Genomic DNA, 22,761 nt, shown 5'->3' with positions numbered 1-22,761 from the left:
TGAAGGTTGTTACATTTGCTTAGTAAAATGAAAATATTTTAGGACCTTGCCCTGGGGGGTCATTGTGAATTCTGGATGCCCTGTAGTAAACAATGGCTAAATGTGCTTGCTTGAAATATTTCAATCAATTAGACAAATTGTTTTCAATTAAGTTAGTGTCATGGAAATAATCAAAACTTTTTTTTGTTTAAATTGGATTAAACTAAATATTGCATAGATGTCTATAAATGTATTGCATATAACTCTATGGTTGTAAAAACTGACTTTTCCCATTTTTTCCAAAAAATCCTGCAAAGTGCTTGAAAATACACAAAACAATGTATAGTGTGCAATGTTGCACTTAACACCCTCTGCACAACCTCGAGTAAATGCTCTTTATCAATGTACTAATAGCCAAAAGAGCAAGCACTTTTGTTCTGCCGATGATAGAGATTTTAATGTGCAGCTAGTACACGTGAATAGAACTGTAATGTATCTTGAGAAACATGGATGTTTGCTTTTTTATCTTTAACTCCTACAGCATTCATCAGAATTCTAACTTAAAATGTGTCACGATGCTTCTTTCGCTGCTCATGCTGCCGATAATTGTCTTTATTGCTATAATTGTATTGTTGCTTGCAGCTATATTTATTATTATTATTATTATTATTAGACTTGTCTGTGAAAATAAAAATAAATAAAACATAGGTATCCTGATATTAAAGTTTTAGCATATAGTGTAGCTAATAGCTATAGGTGTTTAAATTGTATCAGGTGTAATTTCGTGTTTGTCCTGCAGGTGTCTGCATAGTGCTGTACCAGTACTCCAGAGCACACGTAAATCTACGTGCATTGGAAGACACTTTAAAAACAGGTAGGTTACTAGCTAGCTGTTGCATTCTTGTGATGTTATTATATAGAACTTCCATTTATTTATATATAATATAATATATCATCTGACTTTTTGCAAGACACTTTATAATTAATTGAAAAGTTGTGAGCCCAGGAAAATAAATCATAGCCTTATTAACAGGATGTTGCAAAATGTATATGTCTACATTGGTGACTTTAAACCACTGATTTCAAAGTTGCTATTAGGGGACTGTCTTTAATTTGCATAATGTATGTCACTTTAGATAAAAAAGTAAATTACTTGTACATATAAATAAGCATGCAATATAAACATTTTAGAGAAAGCATTTTTCTTTTTTCTTTTTTTTTGTTATCAGCCTAGATATTGCCATCTTGTCATTATGCATGGTTGATTTTGTTTTATATGCTTTCCATCCTACATACACGTGACCCACAGCTATGCTTTTAGGCCTGAATTGTGCCTAAACTGTCATTAATAGCTGTAGTATATTGCACCAAAAAATTCAATTTCACTTTTTTATATATAATGTTTTTATTTTTAATCTTACAGTTTCTCCCATGAAAATAACTTGTTGAAAATAACATGATGTAAAATATATTATTCCAAGTTCTGTGGACTTCTCAAAGTATGCCATGATGCTAGATAAAGATGATGAAGTAATGCCAGAGCTTTATTCCAAGGCACTTGACCTGAGTAATTGCAGATCTCTTTTGAATATTTTTGGACGATATTTGGCCCACTCAGAGTTTTATGACCGGATCAAGCAGATGACCATACAAAACTAATAATGTTAAAATAAAATGTTGAATAACCAGCCGTCTATGTTCTCTGCACACACCTCCCTTGTTGATCAGCCATCCTGCTGAACTGACTGTCTCGATTTGCCACTTACTGTAGTCTTATTACTGGAGTACTACAATTTATAAAAGATAAATTGTTCTATGTAGTTCTACCTAACATCACAAGAATGCAACAGCTAGCTAGTAAACTGGTAGTAAACTTACTGTTTTTAAAGTGTCTGGCAAAGATAAACATTATATAGTAAGAAATCAACCCTATTAAATGAAAAAAAAAAATAGCAATGAAAAAAGTAATAATGACTCGCATGCAGAGGGTCTCTTGATGAAGCCATGTCTCTCACGAAGAACAGGTGAGTTTGTTATGGTTCTTCATAGTAAAAGGGAGCCAATCACAACTAATTTAGGGGAAAGGGGAATAACCAATTAAATTTGAGGTTACACACAAAACACTAAGAGCCCGCCCCACGACTAACAAAATTAAAAGATGTTCGCACGAGTAAAGGCAGAAGAATGACCTTGCTCGCGCAGCAGAGGTTTCCTAGCGCAGTGTTTCCCAACCTTTTTTTCTGCCACGACACACTTTTTACAACTAAAAAATTCTACGGCACACCACTATCCCACATAGGCTAACCATCATCAATATTTTTCCTTTTCAAGAACTTGTCCATGTTTTCTGTCCGTCTTAGTATCGTGTTTACTTGTAATGTTTGAAATTCAGCTATGCAAAAAAAAATCACATAGGTAGGCTATGCTGTGTGAGGTCACAGTTGGCAACAGCGCTAAATGGGTAATGAAAAAACAACAAATTTGCTTCTTTACTAATTTGTAGATTTGTTCTTGCAATGCCACAACAAATTACAGGGATGCAAACTCATGAGGGGCGAAAAAGGTAAGACAATCACTGGTCCATGAAAACATTTTCTGGGGATATTTGTTTTTTAAAGAATAAACTAAAAGCACCAATTCCAGCTATTTTAGTGATTCAAGTTTGTTCAAGTTTACAACTGTGCAGAATTAGCTGCAAAATAAAGAGTATTTTGGTGAGGCTTGCTTCTGTTTCACAGATTTGTTCAATTTTATTAACTGATTAGTTCAGTGACCCCTTCTGGAAATGTCACTAGGTGGCGACAAATGAGTATCTTATGTGCTATGAGTGAGTCATGACCAAAATCTACCAAGAGACTTTATAGTGTTTAAACATTAAAAGAACAAAGCAGATCTATAGTCTTCCTTCAGTCTGAGCATTATTTTCCATCCAAAAAGTGAACAGTAATAGTCTAATAATAGTGAGTTTCAATAACTTCTCCTTTATTAAAACTTGCATGACTACAAATGTACTGACTTCAGTATAAGAATTATAAACACAAAGCAGATCTACGGTATCATTTTCCTACAGTAGCCTATTTAAACTGCTGAGCATGGCTTTTATCAGAAAAGACCACAATAATAGACAAATAATAATAATTTTGTGTTTCAATAATGTTCTTTCGTCATTGTAAAGCGCATTTCACATGAGTTGAGTCGAGGCGTCAACGCTCCGTTCAACGCCAGCGTCAAGCGCCGCATGGCCCTCCACATGACAAGAGTTGCAGTAAGAGTCACAGAGGGGCGATTTTACGAGTTTGCCACATAAAAAGCGGGAGGTGTGCACAATAAACATTGAAAACATGGATTTGGAAGAGAGAAAAAAAGCTTGCAGTTGCTTTGATAGCAGAAAGTAATAAAAGGACTCGTTTATGTTTAGAAAATGTCTAAGCGTTTTCTTGGTGAATGTTAATTAGTTCAATAACCGGGGTCTCTGATATTCGTAAACAATAAGGTAATATTTAATTAAAAGAAATTATCAGACATTCAATGTCTCCACAAATTTGGACAGTTTTTAAATATTTCTTGTTGTTTAGTAGTAAACTCTCAAACACATTATTGGTGAAGCAAAAACGTGTGTGTGAAAAATGAACGAATCGTTCATGAACGACCCATCACTAAGATTCAATGAGACGTTCAGTGAGATGCAGAAGACACGTTCAGTGAGACGTAAAAGTTCAGTGAGACGCAAACGACACGTTCAGTGAGATATTCAGTGAGACGCAACACTTCAGTGAGACGTCCAGTGAGACGCAAAGGACATGTTCCGTGAGACAGTAAGACGTAAAATACCCGTTCAGTGAGACGTAAAATACACGTTCAGTAGCAGGCATGAGGGGGCTCAAGTCCCTGCCCTTTTGCTGATGTGCCCCTCAAATGCCACCAAAATGAAAGCTTACACACCCAAATAAAATGACTTTTTTATGCTTTATGGTGCGTTCAGACCAGAGGCGTCGAGAGCGTCAAATCGACCGGAAGTCATTCATTTTCTATGGCAGCCTGCGTCTCACGGCGGCGAAAAGCGGCGCTTCCGTGGCCTGCGCGTCTTGGGCGTTGTGGGCATTATGGTAATGAGCTTTGACGCAGTTTGGCGGCAACCTATTGGAATATAGAAGTGCTCCGCTCTAATTTCAAATATATATTTATAAAAAATTAAAAAATAAAAAATAAAAAAAAGTGTGGAAGAACTATTTTAATGTGCCGTTTCTCTGTTGTTAAGGAAAATTTGTAAAAAATAAATAAATAAATAAAAAATAACAATTGTTGGGTGAAAACTTAGCCCATCCATTTTTGTTGAGGCCCACCCAAAAGTAATTTCCTGGCTATGCCCTTGCCGTGATGACATGCAGTCTATTACACATCAGCAGTCTTACCATCTGTTTGTATTAGTTTGCATAAAGTCAGACATGATAGGCTATTATCCTTTATTCATATTACCTCAATAATTAATATAACAACTATTTTTCTTTTTATTTATTTATTTTGTAATATGAACCAAACCTACTGTAGTCCATAAATGCAAAGAAAGATTTTGAATCTTCTTATAGTTGTGCATTCTTCTGTCCAACACAATACACTGCTCATTTATTTCTAATCCACAATATTTTTTTTTTTTGAACCAGTGAATGTAACCTTAATCCAGGTTCGTTTGTTTGTTTTTCAATCATCAGCATCCCACAGTTATTTTTGTCTTTAGCATATTTTGGAAAATAATTATGAATACAAAATCATCGAATTCTTAAGCATAATATTTCCATTAATTAACAGGCCTACCTACTCTGTTGATACAAGTGTCACTCATTTGTTTAGTTAAGCATTTAAAAGTAACACATGGTTTAAAAATATATATTAAAGCCAAATTACAGGCGTTCAGTGAGACGCAAACAACATATTCCCTGCAAAGGCATTATTTACAGGGGTGTCACCTGTAAATACTGTAAATAGGCCTACTGTAAATACATTTAACCTACTCTTCTCACTGGAGGGAGGCCCAGAAAGGCTAAATTGATATTCCATGATATTATCATAAAACATTATAATAATAGCATGCTATTGGTAATAAAACGTTGCAAGATTCTGTTTTCCATCCATAAAAATCTGCCTTGTCTTCTTCTGTGCCGTGTTGGCGACCCCACTCCAAACGAAAGTGGTTGGTCTTCAAGTTCAACCAGTGCACGGTGCAAACTGAGAACACGTCATATACTACTAATAATATATCTACAGAAATGAAGCCGAAGTCGGATTTTCAAAAGAGAACAGACCGAAGAAAGAGCGAGAGGTAGCAGACAATTAAGGAGTTTCTTTCAGAACAGTCATACGTGTCAACGTTGCGACATTTGTTAGATATTCATGTGAACCGAGTACAAAATGAAAACTAAACACGCTCCAAATGCAAGAAAAAAATTGCCTTTGGCGAGTAAATCTCTAGCGTTGGTATGTGTGGGCCTGGGTGGGCCAGTGCCACCCATTGGCATTCAGTCCCAGCCAGTCATTGTCTTATGCCCCTATTCCACCAACAGCCAAAAGCTTGCTGGCATCGAACCACGAATCGCTAACGTCAGAGGCAGTTGGGCTCGATAATGTCAGCATCAGCTTTCAAAACAGCAGCTCAAAAAACAAAACTAGATCGCTCTCAGTACAACAAATCTATTTACACTGTAAACAGCTGATGCAATGATGAGACGCGCGTTCAGTTTACGGGCATTCCGTATTGTGCAGCGGCTCCACCCACTTTATTTTCCCATCTAATTAAATATTTTAAACTAATGGCATGTAAAAGTTTTCACTGTTATTTGTATATTTATGAGTGCACTCCAGTAAATGTTGATTCAGCATTTATTTTTATTTTGTGTTTCACTAGTGAAAATGCTTCTTCACGCCACAAGTGAAGAATTTTAAACTATTTTATAATTTAATGGAAATGGTTTCATTACAACTTAGTATATCATCAGACTAATCATTTGAGTAAAAGGTAGTTGTGTAGAAGGTGTTTGTTTCCCCCGTTAAGAACAATGTGCATTTACTTTCAAACTGTAACACAATTTAGGCCTAATTTAACACGTTCTATAAGATGACCCCCAGTCTAGGGCAAGAAGAAGGTAACTTGTCCCAGCTGTACATTTGATATTATTCTTAATGAAATGTTTTTTTTTTTTTTTTTTTTTTTTTTGTCATCTAATGTAAGACACTAAACCAAATATTCCATGTTATTATGTATTTTTTTCAAAATTAAGTTGATTAATTCAAGGGCATATCCGGGAAATTACTTTTGGGTGAGGCTCAATAAAAATGGATGGGCCATGTTTTCACTCTGTTTTTTTTTTTTTTTTTTTACCAAATTTTCCTTAACAACAATGAAGTGGCACATTCAAAAAGTTCTTTCACACTTTCAGAAATCAGAATTTTTACATTTTTAAACTAATTTATAAATACATATTTTAAGTCAAAGAATAAACTCTAACATTCTGGATGGGCCTGGGTCTAATTTGGGTGGGCCAAGACCCACCCATGGCTACGCCACTGGATTAATTACGTACATAAATAATGACAGACAAATCATTATCTCAGTAAAATGTATTCATTTAAAAAAAGAAAAAACGTATTCTATGAATTAAATACAGGCCTATTAATAAATCCATATTTAGACACCCATGCATTTTATGTGTGGCATGATTGCGACATCACCCCATTTTAGGGTTCCCCCACCTCCAAAATCCTAATTTAACCCCTGATTGTCAATTCTGTGATGATAACACATCGCCCTCATGTGGTGAGATTCTTGTGGTTTACTAAATTGAACGTCATGAAATTGTTTTTGTTGATGTTTGATATTTCAGTGGCCATTAGAAAGAGATCCATAGTGCCTGGTGTTATTATCACACAGTTTGTTGAAAAAAATGCCACCTGGAAATACTACTCCTGATTTCACCAGAAAGCACATTGCCTTAACTATCCAAGAAGATATTATACATGGAGTTGCATTTTATTGTGAAGGTTTGATTTACTATTATGGATCTAATTTTGATAATGGCTTTTAAAATATATTTTAAATGTGTGTTATTTAATTGATTTTAGTAAAGAATTTGTCTATTTTTATCCCTGTTCTGGCATCAGTCTGAAATAAGATGAAGTCAACCCAAGCTGTCATTTAAATTTTTTCTTTTTTACACTATGGTGATTCAAGAATGGACAAAAGCAATACAAACCAGCAGTTCTGTTAGCAGGGTTAGAACAAGGAGACAAGAGATTCAGACTGGTCAAGAGGAGGCACTGTTAAAAAAGAACTGCTGACTACTTACTTTGCCTGGTGCTCTTCTCAAAAGTGATTGTGACTGGTATGATTGTAAATACTTAATGTCAAAAATAGCTGTTCTGTTCAATTTGCAGGTAAAGTGGCCTTTTTCAAAGCTATTGTGATTGGAGATCCAGCACCAGTGGTCACATGGTGACGTTACAAGACAGATATCTCTGATCCACATAAATATAAAAGAAGATATGATGAGAGGAAGGGAGAATATATCCTGGAGGTAAAATGCAATTTTCAGCAGTTAGACTATGCTTTGTGAAGTACTGTACCATACTAAGTACTATTAACTCTTTTTTCTAATTTAATAGTTTCTTTCTTGACAAATTATATGATCCGGAAAGCAATTTGAGTGAAAAGTTGAATAGACAAATGTTAATTATAAAATAATAATAATAATAATAATTATAATAATAATACATTTCTCAGCAACCAAAACAAATAGTCTGATCTGTGTGGTACTCTATTTGTTTAGAGTTGTGAAGAGAAAACAAAAGCCATGGAAAGAGGGAGAAATCAGTCTAAGGTTCTGGGAAGTATTATTGAGTGCAAACAAGAAAGAATATGAATGCATTTGTCTGGAATTTGGAGTCACAGACTTCCGGTGGATGCTGAAAAAAACTAAACCAGATGAAGAAGTAAAGAGAGGCAGAGCAAGCTAAGGTTTCTGTTGCTTTAGGATTTGTAATTTGTGCTAACTTACAAACCCAGTTTCAAAAAGGGAAGGAAATAAACATAAACCTATGAATATATTAATTTTATGAATTGTTGCATTTTAGTTCAAAATGCTTTAAGAACATATATGAAAATTTCCACTGTTTTCCATTTCTTTTTCTGTCTACAAATATGTTGAGAAAGTCCACAGCATGAAACAGACTGAGGTAAAAACAGACGGCACAGCTGAATTTGAACTCGACATGAAGTTGAAGGATCCAAACAGTAAAATCTATCTCTACAAAGTAAGTGCCCTTACTTAAATATTACCCAATATGTCAATGTTCTTTGCAACATTACTGTAAGAGTAACACATTTTTATTTACCCGTACCAGGATGGAGAGATGCTTGACTATGGAGATGGAACTGATGATTGCAAAAAACATAATTTGCAGCAATTTGGTGAAACATACTTGTTTAGTATTAGGGATCTTTCCCCAGAAGATGTTGGATTATACCAAGTGGATGTTGAGGATGCAAACATGTTCTCAACTTCCCTAATGCTTAAGAAGTTCTAATTTTATTTTTATTTATTTTTATTTTTTGTTTCTCTTTTATGTTCAAGTGGTTTATCTAAACCCTGTATGGTAAAGTGTCATATCTCTGATCATTTTTCTTCACTTTCTCACTATTTAGAGGAAACTACAACATATTTCATAGTTAAAATTAATAGGGCAGTCAACCAGTAACCAATAATGTTGTTTTTATGCCACAGAGTGAATTAATTTCTTTTTCCAGACTCTTTTTCTTGGGGTCACCCATAGAGGAAATACACATGCCGAAGTTATCCTTAAATTGTGCTATTAAACACATTTATGTATGATTTATTTGTATTTTTATTATCTTTGATAAGTTAAATAGATGTTGTTCACAGATCAACTTTGTGTAACAGTTTTACCATGAGCTAGGCATTTAAGAACAATATAGAAGGATAAATGAAAATATTTCACTCGATCTGATTTTTTAGGAATTTTTTTTAGGAGTTTATGTATCAGTTCATTATTGAAACATGAAAGTAATTAGAGAAGAAATTGATACTTTTTTAAACCAAAATTTCCTAGAATTTTCTCACTGTATTTTTTTGTTATTGGAGCTGTTTAATGTAAAAAAAAAAAAAAAAAAAAAAGAAAAGAAAAGAAAAGAAAGAAGAAGAAAATATATATTGAAATGTAATGAATGTCATTCACAGCCACATTCTTCACTCATTTTGCAATAGAATTGATTAAACATTCGTGTGTTTTCAGAACTTTATACTTGAACACACGTTTTTACTGGTTATCCATGACAAATGTTCAAGAATTGTTTTATGCCTCCTGTACCCGATGTGGAAATTGGTACTGTACTGAAAGACACTGAAGTGGTCCAATGACAGGATGCAGTGTTTGAGTGTGCCCTGTCTGGTCCTGTACCACAAATCACCTGGTGTGCCAATTAAATATCTGTTGAACATGGAGCTAAATATCAATGTCCGAAGACAAACAAGTCCATAAATTAGCAGTCAAAGACTGTAAACCAGAGGACAAGGGAGTCTACTCGGCTATTGTTGGCCTCCAATCAAGCCATGGGACCTTAGTTGTGGACGGTAGGCTTGCTTATTCATTTTTACCCTCTTGTGGGAATTAAAAATATTTATTCAATATGTATTCAGGTCATTCACATCATAACAATATTTCATAATTCATATATTTCAAACTCACACTGTCGCCTATTAAGCCTAATCATGCTTATCACCGGTGTATATATGTATTTCATTCTTTTTATTTTATTTATTTATTTATTTTTTATTTATTTTTATTTTTTTGACCATGATGAAAGAACACTTTCCCAGAAATTAATCTGGGAATTTATAAATCTAATTTACACCAAATTCTTTAAAATAGAGCCAAACACCACGAAGCAGGCTTATACAATGGAAACCTCAAACAATGCCTAAGTTATCTTGCCAGTTTTGAGGAGACTGGCCAATTAAATTCCAACTCGTGTATTAAAAGGGAGCCATTTCTTGAATTCTGAATTTTGCCCAACCCTGATCACTTTATATCAATTACATCATAATCATATATGCTGTAACTGATACTGTTTTTAGATTACCTGAATACCTGTGGGAAAGATGATGGTGCAGATGAACTGGCCAGCCAGATGTCTAGCTGAGGAGCAAGCTAGACTGCAGATGGAAAATAATGAGGTGGCCAGGAGGGCCCAAGCTGAAAGTGATGAAGCAGCTAGGAGAGCCCATGCTGAACAAGAGGAAGCAGCCAGGAAAGCCCAGGCAGAGTGAGCTGCTGAAAGGATGGCAGCTTTACCGGCTGGTTGTGGGAGTGGAGTGACACAATGGAGAAGAATGGAAGAGGAGGAGATGGTACAAACGCAGATGAAAGTGGGAGGAATGCACTGAGAGATGGCAATGGGAAGAATGGAAAAGGAGGAGATGGTGTGATTACTGACAACGATGAACTGATTCCTGACAACAATGTATGTGTTCATGTCTGATAATTTAGGCTGTGTCTAATTCCACTCTCTAGTTTCCTATGACGTTAATCAATATATTGTTAACATAAACACGGGTGCTACTTACAGTATTACAAAATGTATCTATTTTTTTCTAGAATTGTAGCTTTTAATGAGTCTATTTTACTCAAACTTTTAGTGAGGCCATTGTATTCTAACTTTTTAATGAGACTTTAATTTTTTTCTGCCTCTGGATGGTTACACTTTATTAATTTTTTATATATATACATATGCAAATTTATATATATATATATATATATATATATATATATATATATATATATATATATATATATATATAAATTGTTTTTTTTAACTTAAGCCCACCAAATATACATATGTATACAGTAAATACATGTAAGAACAAAAAACATGTACATGATGGTTACACTTTATTAATTTTTTATATATATACATATACAAATTTTTATATATATATATATATATATATATATATATATATATATATATATATATATATATATATATAATTTTTTTTTAACTTAAGCCCACCAAATATACATATGTATACAGTAAATACATATAAGAAGAAAAAACATGTACATGATGGTAGAAGTGTATTCAAGTAATTGTTTTGTGTGAATAACTTAATAGATCAGGAAATAAATTAGCATTACTTAATTGACCCATTAACAATTTTAAGTCAAATACTGTCAAATTTGAAAGCTATGGGTTTCATGCAATATATATAAAATGCATTCTGTCTGTCTGTCTGTCTGTAACCGGTCTCGCTCGACCTGCTCTGAACGGGACTCAAACTGCCGTCTCCATATCATCAGTCGCTAGTGCACCTCTTGAGGCCAGGGGAGTGAGGTTTACATATTGCACAGCACATACCAGCTGGCCACCTTTACACTCACCCCCCTAAACTTGATCCAAAGTAGGGATTGAGGATTGAGAAAGACGCTTAGTTTCCTATCTGTGCATGTAATTTCTTTCTCTGTGCTGAGATGATGTGATCTGGCATATTGTGCACTTTTATCCAGACCATGGAGTCCACTTCCTCAGCGGGTTGTCAGATACTGCAGCCAAAGATGGGGAATCAGCAGAGTTGTCCTGCAAACTAAGCAGTTAAGATAGCACTGGAATGTGGTACAAAGATGGCAGAAAGTTTCTGCAATTAATTTTATGTACATACTGTATATTGCTGTAAAACTGTTAGTACGAGATAATGTATAGTCAGCTGGTCATGATCGCAAAATTAACCCAGCCAGGGGATCATTTTGTAATGCTGATTAGAGGAATTTACATTATCCTATTTAGTACAAGGCTGCTTACCAAATAAACGGTCGAATTGTTCCAATAATTATTAACAATACATTGAACTCTTTATTGAACTTTACTAAAAGTAATAAGACACTCAAGTCTGTGTTTTAACCTCGGGTAATGAGATAAAATCACTCTAACACACTGCGTCTCATGGCTTATTGCTTTAATACATTGTCACAATTGACAATTTCATGCAAATTACAACATTAATATTCACCATATAAATTATGAATGACATCCCAAAATTCAATGTATTTTCCACATTTTCATTAGTTGGAGTCTAAGGATGGAAATACAATTGTCAAAGACGGTGCTCATCACAAACTAATCATCAATAACTGCCAGGACAGAGATGCAGGGAAATAGTTTGAGGCAGAAGGACGTAAATCAGAACCTGCATTAACTGTTGTCGGTAGGTGTGATTTCTGGAGATGACTTTGCTCTTTGCAAGTAAGCATAATACTCATTTCATCTAATTATCTTTTCTCTCTCTTCAGACCCACCCAAAATTGATGCAGATGCCTTGGGTAAATTCTTAGAACCTGTTATTGTAAAGGCTGGAGAAAATGCTTCTTTCAAGCTATTGTTCTCGGGAAAAAAATCCAATGAAGATTCAGTGGTTTAAAGAGGATGAAGAGCTACAGGAGGGTCATAGTGTGAAGATAGAGAAGTCCTTGAGTCACAGCTGCCTGATTCTCACTAAGTGCCAATGTAGAGGTCAAAATTAAATCAGGAATGAATTTGCCACCGTAGAGGCAACATCAAGGCTTATTGGTATTTGTAAGTGTTGCAAAGCAAGTATTGAGAAAAGGCCCCAAAACGCTTTCAGTAAGAATATTGTAAGAATGCTAGATTTGCATTTGCATTTCCTGGAGGAAATACCAGTGCTTGCAAAGAAGGAAAAATAGTTTCGCTTTTATGCTTGTTTCTGTTTTCTGAATATGACTCAACACCATCTTTGCCATGTTAAGCCAACTAAAGAATATACAAAAGAAAGAAAAAACAAACAAACAAACAAACAAAAAAACACCCATCAAAATTCAGTTTGCAAATATGTGAAGAAGAAAAAAATACTAAACAGAATTCAGTATGCAAACTTTACAATGACATCATTGCCACCAATGTTTTACTCTGAATGCACCTGAAGTCAATGGGAAGATTTTTTTAAATTCCAAACAAAATGATAAAATGTACATGTGGTGAACATCAGTTAAGTTAGCATTCCAGGGACCAGTTTATGGCAGGGCCCCCCTCTAACTGCCGGTGTGGAAGAAGATGTACCTCACTGTGATTTGATCCTTGGTTATCAGCAACATCAGATAAGATGCTAAGACAACAGCCAGACACCTCTTACAGGGCAGAAAGGAGGACATTCTGCCCCCACCAAACTCATTCCTAACTGCCATAAATTCCTTCAGGACCTCCCGGATGCAGCTGCAGTGGTGGGCCACAGAGATCTATTCTATAGATCTATAGGTTTGGAGGCCTTAAATTAATATAAACTGCAACACACCCACTCCATCTTCATGCAAAGCACAGTTTATGTTAATGGTTATTGACTGTTAACACAACAGTTCACGGGACAGACCTATTAACAGATAAACGAATGCATGGATGGTGATTTAACCGTTTCTTATTGTGTTTGGTCTCTGTTCCATACGATGCCTTTAATAATTTGAAAGAGGTTTGGTAAAGAAATAATGCATGTGTAAAATGTTAAAGAAACTGTTTTAACACTGTACTTTATGCTATGCAAATGAGTTCCACACTGGGGTTGGCAACACCGTGGCTACTTCAGACACCAGTGGCCAATCACACTCCAGGATCGGAAAGGCGCCAGATTTCAATCTCCTCCTCATCAGAAAGGGATAAATATGTCCCCCGGATAGACACACCCTTGCCCTGCGTTTCCAACTTGATGGGGAAGGAGACATTAGCAGACACACCACGTCTTGAGTTTCTGACCTGATGAAGAAAAGAGGCTACAAGATAGTTGAGGTTAAGCTTTTGCGAGCAAAACCTTTTATATTGCTTTATTGCTATATTGCTGCACTCTAGCTGAAAAAGGGCCCCAGCACTAAGGGACCTTATCTGACCCTTACAACCCCTCCAGCAGCGCAGCCCAGTCCACAAAGGACCTCTGCATCAGCAGACATTGTCTGTCCCACATAGCTCCTCAGTGACGCAGCCAGCCTGCAAAGGACCCTGTGAAGATTCAACTGACCCAGCTGCCCAGTCCAATCTTTAAGGACCCTCTTGGCACAACCGAAGTTCAGCATCCTCCAGCCCAGCGTGGCAACGACTACTGGATCGCAACTCTGCGCCCTTAACTGCACACCTCCCACATCGCCAGTGGAAGACATCTCTATTGCCGGACTGATCACCCGACTGTGTGGAACGTAAATATATACTTACCAAACCTCTTTCTAGAGAACTTGGCATTAGTTTATACCTGCGGCATATGTTTTTCTAACTTGCTTAAGTAACAGTTAACTGGGGTCAGCTTGTTACAAATAATAGGTATATTATTTGTTTAATGATACATTTTTATCACCATTTTGCCAGAGCCATTAGGTGGTTTCCTATAAGGACCTTTCCCATACAATTCTCTGCCATTGCTACATTCAGTTCAACAGCATTGCATTTATCCGTTCTGTGTTCAAATCATTTATTTGTTTTATTGTTTAATTCAGTACTTTCCTTTTTGGTTATTAGTTTATTATCCTGTAGCAGTGCATAGCATTATTAATCGTTGTGCTATTTACTCTTGCATATCTATTGTTAATAAATTTAATTAATTTTATTACAACTGTGTCTTCATTGTGTTGATGATCAAGGACTCTACTAGTTGTCCAGACTCTCACAAATCCTTCAGATAAATCAGCTGTCCAACTCCCTCTAGTTTACATTAATTCTAAATTATCGATCAGCTCTTTTGGGAGTGTTCTTAAATTGTTAAGATAGTATTCTTAACTGGTGCCCCGTATTGCAAAGGGGGAGGGGTCATCTGATACACTCATAACCACACCTTAAGTGACACGTGATCAAAAATCACTACGTCATCGGTGAATTGAGTAGAAATCACTACATACAAAACCAGAAATAAATTCCACACTTTAAGCTAAAATTATCTACACTTCAAGCTGAATTAATTGCAGAATTTTTATACTTACAGTTAAGGTATAGGATAAACCCCTAACCAGAATATATGATGAACATCAATAGTGCTGCCTTGCAAGCACTGCAATTAAAATTGCATACCTTCTATTTCTGTATTTAACAGACAAACCTCTGCCACAAGGACGCTGAAATTGTAGAAAACTCATTGACTGTCATTGAGTTTAAATGGAAGCCACCAAAGGACGATGGTGGTTGTCCAGTGACTAATTACTACCTGGAGCAGCAGCAGGTGGGCTGAAACACCTGGACTAAAATTGGAGACACTCCTGGACGGCCTACCTATAGAGACACAGACATACATCAGGGCCGAAAATACTGCTACAGGATATGGGCAAAGAACTCGGAGGGCATCAGTGACATATGGCAACTGATGATATTGCTGCAGGCACTTAAGGTAGATTTAGATGCCTTATTTCTTCCTGTCTGTATCATAGGGAAAAAATAGTTTTAAACATAACAAGAATGCTTTCTTTCTGTTCCCAGAATTCCCTGGTCGTTAGCGGATCCTGGCATAGGTGATATAGGCAGCCACCTAGGGTGGCAACGCTCTCTGGGGCGGCAGGACAGGGTATCTGATCGGCCGCCTGCCCACAGAGCTCGCAAGATCGCGATGGGGAAAAGGTGTTCCGAATTGTGCCGCCCCTTCCCTGGCTCGCAATGGAAGAAAGGTGCCCCAAATCGTGCCACCCCGGCCCCAGCAGAGAGCTCAAGATTGCGATGGGGGAAAGGTTGTCCCCGAGTTGTTCCTGAAAGGCTACTCAGCCTTAAATGCTCTACATGGTGAAGATTATGAATGTTCATAATGTATTCTTACATTATGAACAAACATAAGATAATCATGATATATATATAGTTACTTCATTTCTATATTCATTGTCTAGTTATTCTTATTTAAAGGGATAGTTTACCCAAAAATGAAAATTCTCTCATTATTTACTCACCCTCATGCCATTCCAGAAACATGGCTTTCTTTCTTTTGCAGAATACAAATTAATTTTTTAATTTTTAAAAGAATATTTCAGCTCTGTAGGTCCATAAAATGCAAGTGAATTTTGGCCAGAACTTTGAAGCTCCAAAAAGCACATAAAGGCAGCATAAAAGTAATCCATAAGACTCCAGTGGTTAAATCTATGTCTTCAGACGTGACATGATAGATGTGGGTAAGAAACAGATAAATATTTAAGTCCCTTTTCACTCTAAATCTCCACTTACACTTTCAGACATGAAAGTGAAACTAAACGGGCATCAAATGTGACTTTCAGATGTGAAAGTGGAGATTTAGAGTATAAAAAGGACTTAAATATTGATCTGTTTCACATGTTGTTGTTGTTGTTGATATTAAGGGGGGCACCACATCGGATCTCGCCTAGGGCACCAAGAAAGCCAGAACCGCCACTGTCTCTGGTTCCACTGCTCCTCCTAAATTAGTCAGTGCCATTAAAGACTGCATTCATTTGGTATGGCTCCCTCCCTCCAACACAGGAGGGGGCAGCGTCATTGGCTACAATGTGGAAAAACGCAAAAAGGGCAGCAATTTTTGGAGTCAAGTGAATGCGAAAATGAATCAATCAGAGGTCTTGACAAATCATTTATCAAATAATTATCATCTCACATGCTTTTTCTATTATGCTTATTCCGATTAAGGTGCAATTTGTAATTGTTTTGATGTTTGAATACATCCTCCTATCCAAGCTTAATATGCAGAGACAACTGTAAGTAAGCCATAGGTTGATTTCCTGAAGAGTGTAAAAACTGTGGCTCTTTGTCACTTTCAAATCATTACTCTGTTTAAAGGTGCAATATGTAACAATTTTCATGTAATATTCACCTTTTTTTTGCCAGTGTGTGAACGGCTTGTAACACAACTTAAAAAATGAGCCCTTCCCGGACTTCTTAGGTTGCCTATTAAAGCCTGTAGACTGATTTTCATGCGAAGGGAGCAGGTCAGTTTTGCCGGGAAAATCCAAAGGATCCAAAGTGACGTTTATGCGTGCTCCCGAGAGCCTTGCCTCAGTGCTTCTCTTCTGCTATTCAACAGCAACAACAGACAGTCTGCAACACTAGGTAACGTTATCTTAGAGATGGAATCCAGCAATCTTCTTATTGGACAGGTAAGCTTACATAACTGCAAAGCATGTGAAATATAGTGCCATAAGGATTGATCTGTGTAATTTTAGCTAACTTGATCTTGCCTGCTAACGCTGACGAATTGCACGCTACCTTGCTTTGTAACTTTCAAATAATTTCAACGATCTTCTCTTTATATTAAAAGTCAGGTATACTGGATAAATTTAAGCAAACATGCTGGTTTCTTGATCGTAGTACAACATATGACATACAAAACATACAATAGTGCAACATAACAGTGCAGTGCAACAGTAAACTCTCTGGTATAGTTCGGTAGTATGTAGCTGCATGTGTGTATCGATATGCTATGTTAGCTGATAAGTAGTTTTAGTTTAGTCTCAAAGTTTGTAGTAAAACAATCATAACTGTGTAATTTTAATTGTGCTACCTCATCTGTCAGCATGATGCCAGTGAATCACGTTCAGTCTCTTTGTATGTTACATCACTGTTTTGGCTGATGCTCGCTCGCTCGCTTCCCTATGGTGTGTGTGCACGAGCACGAGCAACAGGTAGCTGGCTGCAATTCACTTAACGGCCACAGGTGTCATTAATAACAAGGGTTTCTGAATCTTACATACTGCACCTTTAAGCACCCAACCAGCCTGACATAGCAACACTGGCTCAACCAATAGACTGGGTTTTGGGGGGGGGGGGGGGTTAGAGACATGGGAGTGGTCAGGAAAACCAGTTTGAAAACAGACATTATTTTTGCAGTTCTGTTTGGTGCTGTTAGTGGTGCAGAAATTCCACACCTCACCTTTAAAGCAGCCTATATACAACTATGTGAAAATGACTTTAGGATTTATTGTAAATAAAGTGCAAATAAAAACGTTTTCATTGCCTTTAGACAAAAAGTATTCAGTTAAAAATGTCATCGAGGGAGCTGAGTATGAATTCATTGTGAGTGCTATTAACACGTGCGGCCTTGGGGAACTTAGTGTGCCCTCTGAATGTGCATTCACAAGGGACCCCAAAAGTAAGACATGTTTAACAAATGGGCAATAAGTGCAACCTGATCTCATTACCACGCCTACATATTTGCAAAATTATTTTTATGTGCCTCGTTGCACATATTGCAGCAGTTCACTGGTAAAAATAAATGCTAGGCGCTACAACAGCAATGACTTTTATTTACTTTCACACAAAACTCAAGTGAAACAGCAGATTAACAGTTCATAAACACTTGCTTTTCGCCCTGTTCCTCACACACTTATATTGATTGACTTCTAAGGCAATACAACGTTTACATTACACAACCAACTACATTTACAAGCTTGTTTGAGTCAAATCAAATTGTGTGGTAGCTCAACCGATAGAGTGTTGCACTTGCAATGCAACAGACTGGAGTACAAATCCTGAAGAGTATACGAGTTGAAAGTGACCTGTAGTCATGTAATTTTTATGAGATCATGCTGAATAAACAATACTTATTGCCACCCTATACTGAATTGATGACATTACAGATAATGAACCAAAATATTCTGTTTTTAAGAAAATATTTGTTATGTGGTTTTCCCTTCAGAGCCTCCTGGTAAGGTTAAGGACCTCAAACTAACTGGATCAAGCTATGCCACTCTGTCACTGTCTTGAACTAAACCCACAGAAGTGAAAGGTGTGGAAGATGAAGCAAAAGGCTATTTTGTTGAAATCAGGCCCACAGACCAACTCGAGTGGTGCTGTTGCAATACCAATGCAGTGATTCTGCCTTCTTTCACTGTTGAAAGAACAGAATCTTTCACCAATGAAGGAGGGGAAGGCCTTCCAGAGACCTTTGACAAATATATCATTGCCATGCCTCCAGCAGGTAAAGATTTTAGATTTTTTTTCAGTATCTTTGCTCTCTTTTAGCTTCATGTACACAAGTTAACCTGGTATTTGTTTTTCAGTAAAACCAAAGTTCACTGACAGTAAAATGATGAGTTTTATGGTTGTTAAGGCTGGAAACACTCTGTGTCTCAGCATCAGTTTTGAGGTATAGTATCACAAACATATAAAAAGCTTCAACTTTCTGTCTTGGCTGACAAAAGTGGAACCCGACATGATCTTCTGCTGTTTTAGTCCCTCCACCTTAAGGTTCAACATGTTGTGCAATCATAGACGCTATTATGCTCAATACAATTGTACAGAGTGGTTATCTGAGTTACCGTAGCCTTTCTGTCAGCTCGACCCAGTCTGGCCAATCTCCGTTGACCTCTCTCATCAACAGTGTGTTTTCGTTAGCAAAACTGCCACACACTGGATGTTTTTTTGTTTTTTTGGCACCATTCTGAGTAAACTCTAGGGACTGTTGAGCGTGAAAATCCTAAGAAATCAGCAGTTACAGAAATACTCAAACTAGCCCGTCTAGCACCAACAATCATGCCACGGTCTAAATAACTGAGATCACATTTTTTCCCCATTCTGATGGTTGATGTGAACATTAACTGAAGCTCCTGACCTGTATCTGTATGACTTTATGCATCGCACTGCTGACACATGATTGGCTGATTAGAGAATCAAATGAATAAGTAGGTGTACAGGTGTTCCTATTAAGTGGTCAGTGAGTGTTGTACTATAATAGTATTTGATTCTTGTTGAAAAATATTCCCTGCTGTAATGAAACTGTTTTACCAAATCACATAAAACCCTAACCCTAAGTGTTTTATTTTTAATTTTTTTTATCTGCAGGCCTCTCCTTTACCAGACATCACATGGCTAAAGGATGGAGTTGCTGTAGCCAAACTTGTGACTATTAATAATTTTGAAAAAGGTTCCCAATTATTGATTTACACCTCAGAGCTATCTGTTACTGGCATCTATACTGCCAATATTAAAGATATGGTGGGCCAGGACACCTTCACTATTGAAATAAGAGTCACTGGTAATGAAACACCTTAAAATCCTATAGTTTTCACCTCATGCTTGCTTCTTTTGGGAATGGGGGGACTATTAAAAAAGCTTCAATAATGTTAAGGATAAGTTATTTTTCAAAGTTAGGGGCCGTTGAGACCGAATGCGTTCTTGTGCAATAAAAAAGCTAGATGCAGCACAATGCATGAAACAGAGCACAGGTGCTTTTAAAAGTTGTTTTAACTTCACACAGCGACTAAAAATGTGCAATCCTGCATGAGACACTGAAACAACAGCAAGATGCTGAATGGTTAAAGATGTCCTTCCAATGCGTGTTTGCATAGAAAACAATTTTAAAACAACACAGACAACCCAAAAACTTGTTTAGTGTGAATGGCCCCTTAGTATATGTAAATTGTAAATATTTATTTTGTGGTTCTACATGAAAGAAAACGACTTTAACTAATAAACGGTAACTACATGGGCTACATGTTTTTTGTTTTTTTTCTACAGATGAACCTAAACCTCCATGTTTACACCAATAGAATGTCCAAGGCACTGTGATGCTTATGTGGACTCCATCTATTGATGAGAAACGAGACAACCGTCTGCATTACATGGTGATGAAGTGGCACTCCATCAAGCGAACCTGGCGCACAGTGATTGACTGTTTGTTCAACAGCAAATTTACAGTCATTAACATCTTGCCTGGAAGAGAGTACAATTTCAGAGTGTTTGCAAAGAATGATATAGGCCTCTCAGAGCCATCTGTGTCTTTAACTTGGAGAACCACAAAAAAAAAAAAAAAAAAAAAAAGAGGTTTGTGGGAGCTTTTGCTGACATGCTTATTTTGTAATATATATTTTTTTAGTTTATTTAAAATATATTTACATTTTTATTTATTTTTTTATTTTTTATTATTTTTTTATTGTATTCATATTATTAGCTAAATTAAAACATTCCATTATAATATTTCATTATTGGGTGTTTTCTTTCATGTCCCAGGGATTGAAGTTTATTCACATGATATGATTCAAATGATCCTTAATTTTATTTTTTTATTACATGAAGCTCTAATTAGGCAACTATTTCTTTTTTTTTTTTTTTTTTTAGCAGACCATTATTTATGTATTTTTTTACTTTTCAAATGCCTTTTGAAACGCGCTTCCTGACTCCTCCTCCACGTGACGCGTGACCTTACCAACAAGCTTATGTCATCCCTCTTATGAGCGCACATCACAGAGATGTACCGAAGCGAACATTTGTAGTTAAAAAGTATATAAGTATTGTTTTGTTTCTCAAAATAATCAATCATTTGCATTCAGAAGAACTTTATTTGTCAACTGGAGTCGTGTGGATTATTTTGATGCACCCTAAATATGCATTTTGGACCGTCATAAAATGGAGTACATTCACTTGCCTTGTTTAAAGGAGGAGGCCTGAAATTAAATCCTAAAAGTCTTAAATTCTGTTTTGATGAAGACAGAAACTCAGATACATCTTGGATGGCCTGAGGGTGAGTAAATTATCAGCAAATTTTCATTTTTGGGTGAACTATTCCTTTAAATGTGTAGTTGACATGTCCTTCAGGAATGCAGTATTACATTTAAAACTAGACAGCATATTGCTAATTCTTTTATAATTATTATGCCACTTTTATGACCTCATATTAATTGGGAGACTACAGGTGCATCTCAATAAATTAGAATGTCGTGGAAAAGTTCATTTATTTCAGTAATTCAACTCAAATTGTGAAACTCGTGTATTAAATAAATTCAATGCACACAGACTGAAGTAGTTTAAGTCTTTGGTTCTTTTAATTGTGATGATTTTGGCTCACATTTAACAAAAACCCACCAATTCACTATCTCAAAAAATTAGAATATGGTGACATGCCAATCAGCTAATCAACTCAAAACACCTGCAAAGGTTTCCTGAGCCTTCAAAATGGTCTCTCAGTTTGGTTCACTAGGCTACACAATCATGGGGAAGACTGCTGATCTGACAGTTGTCCAGAAGACAATCATTGACACCCTTCACAAGGAGGGTAAGTCACAAACATTCATTGCCAAAGAAGCTGGCTGTTCACAGAGTGCTGTATCCAAGCGTGTTAACAGAAAGTTGAGTGGAAGGAAAAAGTGTGGAAGAAAAAGATGCACAACCAACCGAGAGAACCGCAGCCTTATGAGGATTGTCAAGCAAAATCGATTCAAGAATTTGGGTGAACTTCACAAGGAATGGACTGAGGCTGGGGTCAAGGCATCAAGAGCCACCACACACAGACGTGTCAAGGAATTTGGCTACAGTTGTCGTATTCCTCTTGTTAAGCCACTCCTGAACCACAGACAACGTCAGAGGCGTCTTACCTGGGCTAAGGAGAAGAAGAACTGGACTGTTGCCCAGTGGTCCAAAGTCCTCTTTTCAGATGAGAGCAAGTTTTGTATTTCATTTGGAAACCAAGGTCCTAGAGTCTGGAGGAAGGGTGGAGAAGCTCATAGCCCAAGTTGCTTGAAGTCCAGTGTTAAGTTTCCACAGTCTGTGATGATTTGGGGTGCAATGTCATCTGCTGGTGTTGGTCCATTGTGTTTTTTGAAAACCAAAGTCACTGCACCCGTTTACCAAGAAATTTTGGAGCACTTCATGCTTCCTTCTGCTGACCAGCTTTTTAAAGATGCTGATTTCATTTTCCAGCAGGATTTGGCACCTGCCCACACTGCCAAAAGCACCAAAAGTTGGTTAAATGACCATGGTGTTGGTGTGCTTGACTGGCCAGCAAACTCACCAGACCTGAA

General features: G+C 36.6%; 1 pseudogene; it reads left to right on the top strand.

Moving 5' to 3' along the window:
- LOC127448807 (immunoglobulin-like and fibronectin type III domain-containing protein 1) overlaps window positions 1–20,981 on the top strand; it is a 54,168-nt pseudogene extending 33,187 nt beyond the window's left edge.
- The last annotated feature ends 1,780 nt before the right edge of the window (window positions 20,982–22,761 follow it).

Source organism: Myxocyprinus asiaticus, chromosome 12 (genome assembly GCF_019703515.2).
Source record: "Myxocyprinus asiaticus isolate MX2 ecotype Aquarium Trade chromosome 12, UBuf_Myxa_2, whole genome shotgun sequence".
Lineage (NCBI taxonomy): Eukaryota > Metazoa > Chordata > Actinopteri > Cypriniformes > Catostomidae > Myxocyprinus > Myxocyprinus asiaticus.
The sequence above is the reverse complement of the archived record's forward strand: the minus strand, read 5'-3'. Positions and strand labels throughout refer to the sequence as shown.